Source organism: Anomalospiza imberbis, chromosome 2 (genome assembly GCF_031753505.1).
Source record: "Anomalospiza imberbis isolate Cuckoo-Finch-1a 21T00152 chromosome 2, ASM3175350v1, whole genome shotgun sequence".
NCBI classification, from domain to species: Eukaryota; Metazoa; Chordata; class Aves; order Passeriformes; family Viduidae; genus Anomalospiza; species Anomalospiza imberbis.
In genome coordinates, this window is record NC_089682.1 from 35,253,671 (window position 1) to 35,264,180 (window position 10,510).

Sequence of the window (10,510 nt, forward strand, 5' to 3'; positions counted from 1 at the left end):
GGCTGCTCCTGACTGGCCTGAGAGCCTGTTAATTTCTGGAGATGTGCCCCCTTTTGCTGTGCCCTGGTGGCACGGTGGCAGTGTGGCTGTGCTGCGAGATAAAGGCTGTGCTTTGTGTTTGCAACTGGGGTAAAAGCAGGAGAAGGCAGAAAACCCCAGCTCTCATAAAATACTGATAGGTAGGTAGGACAAATGAATCTCTACCTCACATGTGTGTGCTGGGTGTGGCAGTACTGACAGGTGAGGGCACTAACCAATATAAAGCCTTTAATTAATAAAAAGGGCATGTGGGCTTGTAGCTTGGTTGGGAGTAGAGTGTGTGCCTGCTAGGGGCTCAAAGCTGTACCAGGGGAAATTTAAACTGGGCCTTGGGAAGTATTTTTTTAAAGAGGGGGCAGCCAAGCACTGCAATAGGCTCCTTTGAGTGGTTGATGCCCCATCCCTGTCTGTGTCTAAGAGGAATTTAGACAAGGCCCTTGGTAGCATGCTTTGACCTGAAATGGTCAGGCAGTTGACCAGGTGATCCTCTTATGTGTCTTACAACTGAAATGCTCTATTCTAATGTGCTCAGGCTCCCTCCTGGCAGAAGACACACATTTTCTGCAGTGGTCTTGTGTGCCTGATAATCAAAACAGCACCTCTGGGCTGGTGCAAGGATTTGCTTGCTGGCCATCCCACCTGGCATCCACCCCTCTCTGTGGGACAATGCCGGAGCTGGTGCAGAAGCAGGGCTGTGACAAGGTAAATCATGTGGGTGATGGGACCTTTATGGGCTGTTTGTGTTCAGGTACTGGAGAAAGTAAAGCTGGCGATGAAGATTAGAGACAGGAATAGGAAACACTGCCCTGGACTAGCAACAAATCAGCCTGGAGTCAGCTTCCAGTTCAGGGACTGCCTTCTCTACCAAACCACAGCAGGTAATGTCCCCCTGGAAAGCAGAACTGTGTGGTGGGAAAGGGATTTTTGCCAACTGGAGGTAACACTGTAGTAGAGACAGAGAACAAGAATTTTGGGGAAGGGATGGATGAAGTTAAAGGATAGCTGCTGGCACTGCTTTTGGCTCAGCAGTGCTGGAGCTCATCCTCACCCCTTTTTGTTGCTAGGCCCTGTGGTTGCTAAATGCTTGCTGTGGGTGCCTGGAAAGGTATTTTGCTCACTCCAACAGGTCTGGAGCGAGGAGGAAGATGCTTAAGGGAGAGAAAGAAAGCTTTAGATGGTCAAGTGCATCTGCCCTAAAAAAAGAGCAGGTACTCTTTGAATACCACATAATGGGTGTCAACAGGGTGAGGAGGGGAAGAGGACCTCTCTTACATTTGTCTCTCGGGTATTATAAATGTTTCCTACTGCCCTGTGGCTCAGGCAGATCATGGGATGCTCTAAGCCAGGCAGTCAGTGTTGTGCCTGCCCTCCTTGTGCCAGGTGAGCTGCTTGTCAGCCTCAGCTACCTCTTATCCTTCTTGTATTACTGTTTCTTCCCCACCCCTTTTCTTTTGAAGCAGACCAGAATTAAGGGTGGGGTTTATGACAGCCTGCCTTTGGGAATGGTAGATTTGTAGGGCAAAGACTCCTTGTGCTCTGAAAGGTAATCACACCAAAAGAGAGAAGGAAGAAGCTTTAGTTCTTCCTGGCAGGGTGAGGTCTAGAAGAGCTGGCAGTCTGGAGAGAGAAAGGTGTGGAGAGGAAGAGAAGGCTCCTGGAGGGAGGCATGGCCCCCTGTCTGTTTCTGCATGGCTGTTATGCTAATCTAGAAGAACAGCCCTCAGGCCCTGGAGTCCTAAATCTTGAGCTTGTTATTAAACCCTAATGTACACAGCACTCCACAAAATAAGAGGATGCCTAGGCTGCCTTGTCCGGGATGAGTTTGGGAGGCTCCTGTAGTGCTGCTCTCAGGGGAGGGGTGTGTCTGTGCTTCTCTTTTCTCCTGTCACCTGCTGAGCCCCAGCAAAAAACCCTTCCAGCAGTGGGGGAAGGCTTTTCTTCCAACAATCCTTATCCGTGGAGACCAGGATTAAGCTACAGTACTCCACGACTCATTTACCACACTCCACCAAACAGCCTTCGGTCGGTAATAATTTTCACTCACTGCAGTTTTGTGTTTGGAGAATTAATTGCTTTAATAAGGAGCTTAATTAGAAGTGCAAAAGTAGAATAAGCAGCAGAAATGTTGGCTAAGAGCTGAAGACCGTTTCCATAAAGAGAAATGCTGTCCGCCTGGTAGGAAGGGGTGTTGGGTCAAGAGATTGTATGGCTGTGTCCTGCAGCTGGGCTTCACACCTGGCTGCTGCTTCTCCTGACAAAGCCACCCAGCAATGGTGTGGTGCAGGGGTCTGTGCTGAGGGGAGCTCTGATGAGCTGCTCTGTTTGGAAAAAATATGCTTTTTGCAGCCCATGTGGCCAAACAGCATTTCCAGGCTGCCAGAGGCTTTTCCAACAGGTGTCTACGTGCAATCCCAATTTTTTTAATGTCCTGGGATGTTAGGATACCACAACAAAAGCAGGGACTGCAGCCTTCCTGATGCTAAAGCACAGAGCAGTGCACCTTTGCCACCCCTCGCCTGCAGGCTGTTTGCATGGCCTGGCCATTCCCACAGCGAAGATGAACATTTCTGACTCCAGCTGAGTTAAAGAGCTTCAGGAACAAATGAACTCCAAGGCAGAAATAGGCTATTTTCCCTCCTCCCCCCTGAAGCAGCTATCAGCAAGGAAAAAAACCCTCAATTTTCAGGGCAACTGAATCCATTTGCAAATGCATGTCAAGTGCGACAAATAGTTTGGGCTTAAATAATGGAGGGTGGCTTTTTTTCAATCTAAATGTTTTATTCCCACAGTTCCTAAACAAAACATTTCCCTTTTTCATTTTGAAATAATGTTTTGTTTTGAAACACGATTTTTTAAAAAAAAGCATAAAACAAAACATAAGCCCTCAAAATGAAGTTAATGGCACTGCATTTCTCTGTCAAAAGCAAGGATTTAGCCAACTCAGTGTGTTTATTTTTTTTTCCATGGTAGGTGTCAGCAAGCAAACTGGAAAATCTGCATTTCTGGACAACCTGAAATTTTTCTTCTTTTACACTCCTAACAGAGAGCTCAGAAATCAATTTTCACAGGTTCATTTTCTGAGCAATCTCATCGCTGCTGTCAAAATGATCTCTCTACTCTTATTTGTACTCAAAATGGGCAGTTAAAGAATATTCTTGACGAAGAGGTGCAATTCCTCTTCCTGTGTCAGCCAAGCCCATTGGCATTGCTCTGATCTAAATAAGATGGATCTTTTCCCCCGCTTTCTCCCCAGAGCAGCTCACGTTTCAGGAGGTCACAAGATCAGTGCCATCACCGTGCTCTCCCATAGCACCTGAACTTCCCGGGGCCCTTATTGTTTAATTAAGCCTGGCAATGATGCTGTGAGATACACAAAGCACGCACAGCGATTGCTGCCAATGTCTGTCAGTGGTGCAGTCTTTTCTCTGTTTTAAAATTTTTTCCCCTCTCTCAGCCTCACTTTGCGCTTGGGCTTTTCCAGCTGTTGCTGCCTGGTTCCTTTCTGACTCAGTGGGTAAATTGGCTGATGGCATATCTGTCCCGTGCAGTCAGACAAATCACGCTGCTGCGAACTATTTATGGTCCCCTAAGCATTGCTTGATTAACTTACTTGGCTGGCGTGCAGGGCTGGCTTGCCAGCTGACACAGGGAGCCGATGACACAAGGTACTTTCATTTGTTGTATCCCTTACAAGCCTGGGGGAGGCAGAGGGCTGCCCAGGAAAAATCACAGATGAAGCCCAGCCAGCAGTGAGGTGCCCTGCAGCTCTTGAGCCAGGGGCTGGCATGTCCCAGGCCAGGGCTTGGCTTGGGCAGCCTGGGGTTTTAATTGTAGCCTGCAGACTGTTCCGGCAGTACCTGCCAGCCAGTACCACGGTGCTTTAGCTCTGCTTCACAGGGGAAGTAGCTTAGGAAACCCCTGATTTCAGGAAGAGAAGGCTTCCCCTTTCTAGATGTTTCCCTCTGAGGCTCCTGAGCCAGCTGGGAGGGTCTGGTCCTTCGCTGTCAAGCACTCGCTGCCCAGCTCCTCTGCCTGCTGCGGGTGGGTGTCTGGTGTCCTGCGTCCTGTACGGGTGCGAGTGTCCCGTTCCACACTCACACAGGGGAAATGCAGGAACGTGTCCTCTCCTCTTTGTTGCTGACACACACCCGTCAGCTGACAGAAAAGGGTCCCCTATCTTTCCACGCTCTGCATGGCCGGTTTCACGCTTGTTTCTGCGCTTTTCTGCGGCCCCCGCTGCAGGTCCCGGCCGGCATCCCCGGCCGTCTCTCGCTGCAGGAGCTCTGGTGGCTGCTGCAGTAGAGGACATGCACATGCAGCTGCCAAGAGATGGCGCAGAGGCACTGTCACTGCGAGGCGGGCTGGGGACCGGCCCCAGGGGCTCCGCCACCAGCGCAGGGGACAGAGCTGCTCCGCCACACGGGGCTGGTGCTTCTGTTGTGCCTCTCGTCTGTGTTTGCAGACACGGGGAAAGGGCTGGTGCCATTGGGAAGGGCCGAGCAGTGCTTTGTGGCTGCACAGCCCGGCCTGCTCCAGCGCCTGCCTGTGCCTGCAGTGATGGAGCAGCACGTGCTCTCTTTCTCCATGCATCCCAAACATTTGTGGGCACGTGTGTGTGGAGCAGGCTGCTGCTGAAGGGGCCAGAAGAGTGGTTTTTCTCCCATGCTCCCTGGTGGCTTTCTTACCCGTGCGGGAGTGGCATTTGGGGACATCAGACCGCGTTTTGTGTAGTTTGATGATGACAGGGCAGGGCTCTCCTTTGCTTTTCTCTCCCCCAGCCTCAGAGACAGGCGATGTCTCTGTCCTAAACTGCCCTCTGGTCATAAGCCATGGCTGGAAATGTCCAAACCAGCTTCCTCTCTGTGGAGGTGAGCCCTGTGCCAGCTCCACCTGCACCTTCAAGGGGCAAGGCAGGGACTGTCACCAACCAAAGCACCCACCCACCCTCTAGGCTTGCATCAGCCACGCTGGTGTTGCTCCCTGATGGAGCAAACCAGCCAACTGCTCTTTAAACAGCTGTCTGCACCGCTGAGACGAACAGCAACATTTATGGAAATGTATATATTATTTAAGGTGAAGCCAGGGTCAGTGTGTACCTCGGAGGAGAATCTCAGCCAGAGCATGAAAAGGATTTTGTGTTGATTTCTAAAATATTTTAGTGTCTTTTCCTTGAGAGAGAATACTGTGTTTGAAAGTGAATGTTCAAAAGCAGAAGGCGAGGCTTTGCATTTGGGTAAAACCAACACAGGGCTTGTGACACCAGCTCATTCTGCATCCCCCAGAAAGCCACTGAGCTTGGGGGCCTCTGCTCTCCTCTTTGGTAAGGGGTGACATTAATACTGACCTGGGAAGTGCTAGGGAAGGCAGATCTCTGGACTTAGTCTAGCAGACCACAATAGGCAGTGTTATGGCAATAAAATTCCAAATGCTAAAACACAGGATTTATGTAGGGAAAACTGTTCTGAGGCCATCCTTTGGATGTAAGCGCTTGCTGGCTTGTAAATGGGTTTTTGACTGTGGCTTGATATTCCTCGTGTTTATGTGACAGCATCTGGATGTACATTTGCCTGGCAAAAATTCACTGCTTTGATTTTAGGTCTGGGCTTCACATTTTGGAGGCCATGGATGCCTGTGGAATGGAGGGAGAGAAATGTGGGCTTGATCAGTGCAATGAGGAAGGAGTCAAAACACCAAGGCAGCTGTATTTGCTGCAAAGAAAATGGATGGAGGCTGCAGAAAGCAATCACTGTTAGGCGCAGGAGAGTGATGGTATCCAATCAGGAGACAAGGAAAGAGTTCATTTTGGAGCAGTAACTGGTGTTAGCTTCCCGTTAACAGTAATAATAACTATATCCTGGAGTGATGGCTGAGTTCATTTGGACCAGATACAATTACTGCTTTGTGTGCAACAAGCACCCTCAATTTGCTGTGCAATATTAAGCTGGAGTCAGCTTCCTTACAGGCTCTGGTTTCCAGAGGCTGGGCTGCTAACAAAGTGCCCTCTTGCTTTCACACACCATCACTAACCACACGTTCACACACATCTATAGTCTCTGATAAAATCAGGGTCTTTGCAGCTAAATGCCAGGTAGTATTTCTTTCAGAAAAATCCCTGTCTTCCTGGCAGGAGTCTGGGAGTCCCTTGCTGTTGACTCAGAGCACTCTGTGCTTTGCTAAAAAGCAGCCTGCTTGTCCAGTCCCCAAATCCCTGCCCCCCAGTTTGGGACTGGGGCAGTTGGGCTCTGTTGCAAGCACATTTTGGGTGGAGAGTCTGGGAAGGCAGGGCACTCACCTGCCCCTGGGAATGCTCTCATTAACCTTGGCAGCCTCGGTGCCTCCCCTGCCAAACTCAACAGAAGCCCTTGGGAATAATAAGACTGACACAGCCCAAGTTTAAACTTGGACAAGCTTTTTAATACCCAGATGAAGAGATTACAGGAATGACCTACTTGTTTATACGTGGCAGATCTGTGAAATGTGCAGAAGGCTTTCTCATTAGAGGAGGTCTGCAGGGTGGAGTTGCCCCACCAGCGCCAGAGCTCCAGCCAAGCAGCAGATTAGATGGTGCCTCCAAGGAGCTGGGCTCTTTCATGTGTTTGGAAATTCCCCATGCCACCCCTAATTCCTAGACAAAATGCGTGGTGTTGTGAGGCAGGAGTGACTAATCTCAGCCTCTAAAGCCAGCAGAGGTTTCCAAGCATTTCAGGCTTATCTGCACAGCCAGTGCTGCCTTGTGCAGTGGGCTTGGGATGTGCAGGTCCATCAGTGGCATGCTGTGCCCTGCAAGGCCAAGTAGGTTTTGTGAGTGCCAAGGCATGCCATGGTGGAATCTGGGATCCACCACTCCCACAACCTGATCTTCCATATTGGCATTAATTAAAAGCCTTTTGGGCACATGCAACATCCTCTCTTTTCTTCAGTAGCTTCCATGTGCCCTGACTGATGCCCAAGATGCTCAATTTCTGAACAATTGAATTCCTGCCTAGCAGATGGCTCTTTAGGAGATTGCAAAATGCAAACAGGCACAAAAACAGTCTCCTTAAGAGTAGAGGTTGTTTTCTGCTGGCAGAAAGTACAAAGACCGCAGGAGCATTACTACTACCCAGGGACTTACCCTGATCTGGATTTTGAGGACTTTCTGAGATGGGATCTACTGAAGGAGCCAGAACATGGGTTATAACTTGATAAGTACAATAACTTGGGTGTTCTGTGTGATGATCAACCTCTCCCACAGCATGCCAGGCTGGGAGGTGCAGGAAAAAGGCTTCTGTGGTTCAGGTGATGAGAGAAAGGCACCCAGCTTATCCTCTGAGGGCCTTGAATACCCAGAGCCTCTGTGAGGAGCAGTGTTATAAGCCTGACTTCCTGTACATTCACCATTTGCTGGGGTGTTCCAAAGTGCTGCTGCAGTGACTCTCCAACAGCTCATGGTCTTGTGACTTTAAGGAGGATGGACACATAGAGCTGGGACCTATCTGGAGGTGCAAGTGCTGAGCTTGGTGAGTCTCTCAGCAGGGAAGGAGGGTCAGTGAGAACCTTCCATGCTGTGAATCACCCAGAGCAAGCAAGCATCTGCACCACTAAACTGCCAGACTTGGTCTTGGTGTGATCTGGGATGTGATTCCTGTGCTGTTCCCATTTGGGTCTACCTGAGCCCAAATTCCTCTGTGCCTGCTGCCTGCCTGGGAGGGACTCCAGGCTGGTACCACTGTGTGGGAAGGCAGGACAGGCCTGCTGGGGTATAGGTGGGACCTACAGGGGTTCTTATCCCCTTGCTGCTCCTCCTGCATCCCAGCCAATGAACCCAAAGCCTCCTGGCCAGCACTTAGCAGGCAGGCAGGCGGCACGGGCAGCAACAGCCATGGGGTCACAGCAGTGCAAGTACAGCTGCCGAGTCCTTGGGCCAGCAACAAGGAGAAAAAGTGTGTTGTTATAAATCTACAACCTGCTCTTAATGGCTTGGGGCTACAGGCATATAGATTAAATTCCAGTCCTATATTTCATAGAAGTCACACAGTGGCATGTCAAGGTGCTGCAAGTGAGCAGCCCTCTGATGGTGTTCTGGGCGTCTGGTGGGGGACTAACTAGAGCAGTGAAATAAAGCATAACAACATGTTATGCTAGACTGAAGAATGGGAGAATTTCATAGTGGTGAGATCAGGGCTGTAAAATGGCTTCTGGAGAAACTAATGGAAGCTTCTCCATGATTGGGTTATTAAAAAAAAAAAAAAAAAGATTGGACAAACCTTAGGTGGTGTATATTAGCCTAGTGATGTGAAATTCATGGCAATTCTGTCAGAAAAAGGATGACAGAAGGGTATGCTGTTCCATTTTCAGCAGTGTTACTCTGAATGCTGTTTACTTTTATTTGGAGAGTTGGGAAGCAGGTTGTTTCATTATTTTGTGTTTGGGAACAGCAGGTTTCTTCAGCTGTCAATCTCAGAGAAAAAACAGATATTTTAATTCTGAAGTATTTAGCTTGTGCACTTTCTTGTGGAGTCGAGGGGGACTGGAGGAAGGTAACTTGCACCCCACTGGCACAACCTCCCCCCACAGAGGTTTGTACACAGTCCCTGTTGGTTGTACTGAAGGATGCCTCTCTGCAGCTGTCAGATGCAGGAATGGGAGGGGGAGACTGGCACAGACTGGATACCCATCGGGGGGTGCATGGCACAAGGGTGATGCCACCCTGCTGGATGCTGCTCTGTGGCAGCTTCCTTTCGGGCTGCCCAGTTTTCTCTGCGCACGGATGTACAGGAAAGCTGCAGCACAGCAGACAAGGGGAGCAACAACCCAGTAATTTCCCAGCCGTGTTCCCTTGTGAAACCATCCCTGAGCACATCCTTACCCTTCCTACCTGTCCCTGCTTCTCAGATAGTCCCAGCATGGCTTTTCCCAGCCTGTGCACGGTGCTGCCAGCTGGTGTCAGCTCAGCCAGGAGGAGAGGCCAGCAGGAAACATTTGGCCAGAGAGCAAAAGCAGCCCTTCCTCTAGTGCTTGAAGTGAAAGGTTTTCCTCTCCAGCAATAGCCTCCTTCAGCCCACAGCCAGTTCCTGACTCTCCTCTCCTGTGTACACAGCAGCAAGCCCCTTTATTTTTGGACACCGTGCCACAGAAGCCAGCTCTACCAAGGCCAGCAGTGACACTGTGCCCTTGGAGGGCTGCAGGGACCAGCCCATGGGGCCACCACAGAGCAGAGGAAGGTGCCCCTCACCCCAGGAAGCCTGTCTGGGTGCGCGTGCTGGGGGAAGCTCAGTCCTCGGTATAAAGTGACGAGCTGGTAATAAATATTCAATTTATTTATAATTGCAAATACCAGGGGAGGAAACCAGTAAACAAAAGAAGCCGCAGTCGGCATCGTGGCTAAAATTCTGGAATGTTGGGCTGCATTGATGGATACAGGAGGAACAGAGGGCAGTGAGTGGTCAGCCAGCCTGTGTGCTAGCAATTAAAACAAATTCAAGTTTAAGAAAGCAGAAACTCATAAAGGAAGCTGCTTAAGTTAGGCTCTTCTTAATGAGAGACAAATACACTAGAAAATATTGCCTGCTAACAGTATTCATAAGCTGCTCCCAAGATGTTTTGATTAAACCACAGTTGTCTTTCTAGTGTACTAATGGTTTTTAATCTCTCTTGATGCCTAGGGGCAAAGGGGTCTACTGATTCACAGCAGCTTGGTGAGCTGAAACTTGTCCCTGGTGAATGCATCTCTCATGCCAGAATCACGGCTTTTAATTTTTAAAAATGTAAGTTTTTAGCAAAGGGAGAATCCTTAGCATGTGAGTGGGGCGTTAGTGCCGCGTGCCTGGATATGAAGGGAGCTCCTCTGGGAGAAAGATTCATGCTTCTCCCCCTTCTCCTGGGGGTGCACTGAATTATAATTCTGGCACTATTTCACTGCTGGGCAAAATCTAATTGCAGTTTCCTGCCTGGCTGGTGTGGAGGGGAAGAGGACAGTGCCATGAATCCTGCAGCTCCCGTGCCGACCTGCCAGCAGTGGGCAAGAACAGGGGTTGCACAAGGCAAAGAAGGTCAAGGCTCCTCTCAGGGGGCTTCCCACCTCTCCAAAAGCCATAGGGAATGTACTGGAGTGATGGGTAATGCTGGGGGACCGCCAATACCTCTTTCTTCGTGGGAGGCCTCTCCTAAGCAGAGGGGGTCTGCTGTGTTTGCCAAAGCATTGGAGGCAGAGGCACCACATGGGGAAGTGTGAGAGCGCAGCCATATCTCAGCCAGAATTGCTGTGGGAGTGAGCTACAGGTGCTCAGCATGGAGCATTTGCACCAATCCCTCCCCTTTACACTTCCCTTCTTGCCAGCAGTTACGGGATGGCCCCAAGACTTGACAGGGCTTCTCACAGCTTGGAAATTTGGCATCATCTGATTATGCCACCTAGCTGGTTCATGGACAGTGTTCTGACTACAGAATTTTTTAATTAAGAGATGGAACATGAGAGTACTGATTTCTGGTG

General features: G+C 49.8%; 1 long non-coding RNA gene across 1 annotated transcript; it reads left to right on the forward strand.

Annotated features, from left to right (window-relative positions):
• Positions 1-697: 697 nt before the first annotated feature.
• Positions 698-10,116, forward strand: LOC137468663 (uncharacterized). The gene is made up of 3 exons (XR_010996089.1): positions 698-741; positions 9,684-9,785; positions 9,961-10,116. It is a non-coding gene; the product is annotated as an uncharacterized lncRNA (long non-coding RNA).
• The last annotated feature ends 394 nt before the right edge of the window (positions 10,117-10,510 follow it).